The 2,497-nt window shown below is 61.9% G+C and overlaps 1 protein-coding gene across 1 annotated transcript in view; it reads right to left on the bottom strand.

Moving 5' to 3' along the window:
- DAGLA (diacylglycerol lipase, alpha) overlaps positions 1–2,497 on the bottom strand; it is a gene marked incomplete at both ends in the record, with an annotated part of 23,772 nt that overhangs the window by 1,250 nt on the left and 20,025 nt on the right. The window lies entirely within an intron of this gene.

Below are 2,497 nucleotides of genomic sequence, written 5' to 3'. Positions count from 1 at the left end.
GCGGCTGCAGCCACGGGGGACAGCAGCCGCCCCTCTGAGAAGCCCTCCAGGCTCATCTCCGACTGGGACTTGCTTCTGCAGAGGGCAGGGCAGGGAGGGGCGAGACTCAGGAGGGGCGCAGAGGCTGACCCTCAGCTCCCTGGCCGGAGGGAGCCTGGGGAGGGGCCGAGGGGCAAGTTCATTTAGCCGCCACTGAACCATTAGGGGCAGGGACCCTTTAAAAAGAACAACAGAAAACTCACGAGAACCCAAGACAGAAAAAGGGCTGACGCTGGGTTGAGCCAGGGTGGGCGCCCTGCTGGCTGGAGGCCCTGGGGGAAGCCGTGCTCCACTGCACCATGGGGGACCCCCTGTGCCCCTCCCAGAGCTCTTCCCCCCCACCCCCACTGGAGTGCCTCCTGCCTCGCCCTCTGCTGGGCGGGGCCCTGGAGCCTCTGGGCCAATGCGCTGCAGGGAGTGAACGAAGGTGGGGAAGGGGTGCAGCAGTTGTAGCTGTGAATGCACACCCCCCTCCTCTGGGCACGCACTGCCTCAGGAAATGCGCGGAAGGCGGGGAGAGATGCCAGGGACCTCGTGGGGCCGGGGACCAGCGGATCACCCTTCCCATCAGCCTCTTGGCCACATCGGGGCCGCCCTGGGCAGAAAGGGTCCCAGAGAGGCAGGCAGACCCCCCAAAGAGTGTGTGTAACTGTGGGGGGTGTCTGGGAGCCTGTGTGCACGCTCTGCGTGTATGTACAGTGTATGCACTAGCTGCCCACGTGTCACCTGCCACGCGTGTCTGTGTGACTGGGTCTGGGCGCAGGCGCAGTCTGTCATCCCCGTGCAGGGCTGCCTGTCCAAGCGTGTCCTCATGTGTGCCTCTCGGCCTCTGTCTTGGTGTGTCCTACACGGGACTGTCTGCGTGGAGCTGTGCGCTTAGAGCTGCCCGTGTCAGCTTCAGTGCCTGTACTTAACCGCACACGGTGATGTACGTGAGCGCCTGGGTGTCCGTCTGTTTGGGTCTAAACGGGTCTGAGTGAACCGATGTGTTTGTGACCAGGGGGCCGTGTATCTTAGATGCCCACTAGCCCGTCTGGGCTTCAAGATGGCAGGCTGGGGGCAGTGGCAGCAAGGCAGAGAGACCGAGCAGAGGGGACAAATTCGCCCCTTCCGGCATGTGTGTGCAGAGCTGTGTGAGCGTGCGGGCTCGGTTTGTGCACGGGACACGTGTAAGCACATGTGCCCTGCGAGCACATGTGCCCTGGAACATACGTGCCCTGGAACTCATGTGCCCTGGAACTCACGTGCCCTGAGAGCACACGTGACCTGGAACACATGTGCCCTGGAACACACGTGCCCTGAGAACATGTGCCCCCTGGAACTCACGTGCCCTGAGAGCACACGTGACCTGGAACACATGTGCCCTGGAACACACGTGCCCTGAGAGCACATGTGCCCTGGAACTCACGTGCCCTGAGAGCACACGTGACCTGGAACACATGTGCCCTGGAACACACGTGCCCTGAGAGCACATGTGCCCTGGAACTCACGTGCCCTGAGAGCACACGTGACCTGGAACACATGTGCCCTGGAACACACGTGCCCTGAGAGCACATGTGCCCTGGAACTCACGTGCCCTGAGAGCACACGTGACCTGGAACACATGTGCCCTGGAACACACGTGCCCTGAGAGCACATGTGCCCTGGAACTCACGTGCCCTGAGAGCACACGTGACCTGGAACACATGTGCCCTGGAACACACGTGCCCTGAGAGCACATGTGCCCTGGAACTCACGTGCCCTGAGAGCACACGTGACCTGGAACACATGTGCCCTGGAACACACGTGCCCTGAGAGCACATGTGCCCTGGAACTCACGTGCCCTGAGAGCACACGTGACCTGGAACACATGTGCCCTGGAACACACGTGCCCTGAGAGCACATGTGCCCTGGAACTCACGTGCCCTGAGAGCACACGTGACCTGGAACACATGTGCCCTGGAACACACGTGCCCTGAGAGCACATGTGCCCTGGAACTCACGTGCCCTGAGAGCACACGTGACCTGGAACACATGTGCCCTGGAACACACGTGCCCTGAGAGCACATGTGCCCTGGAACTCACGTGCCCTGAGAGCACACGTGACCTGGAACACATGTGCCCTGGAACACACGTGCCCTGAGAGCACATGTGCCCTGGAACTCACGTGCCCTGAGAGCACACGTGACCTGGAACACATGTGCCCTGGAACACACGTGCCCTGAGAGCACATGTGCCCTGGAACTCACGTGCCCTGAGAGCACACGTGACCTGGAACACATGTGCCCTGGAACACACGTGCCCTGAGAGCACATGTGCCCTGGAACTCACGTGCCCTGAGAGCACACGTGACCTGGAACACATGTGCCCTGGAACACACGTGCCCTGAGAGCACATGTGCCCTGGAACTCACGTGCCCCGTGAGCACACGTGCCCTGAGAGCACACGTGCCCGGGAACACACATGCCCTGAGAGCACA

This window comes from Myotis brandtii, unplaced genomic scaffold, assembly GCF_000412655.1.
Source record: "Myotis brandtii unplaced genomic scaffold, ASM41265v1 scaffold369, whole genome shotgun sequence".
NCBI lineage: Eukaryota > Metazoa > Chordata > Mammalia > Chiroptera > Vespertilionidae > Myotis > Myotis brandtii.
This window is presented reverse-complemented; position numbering and strand designations above follow the sequence as displayed.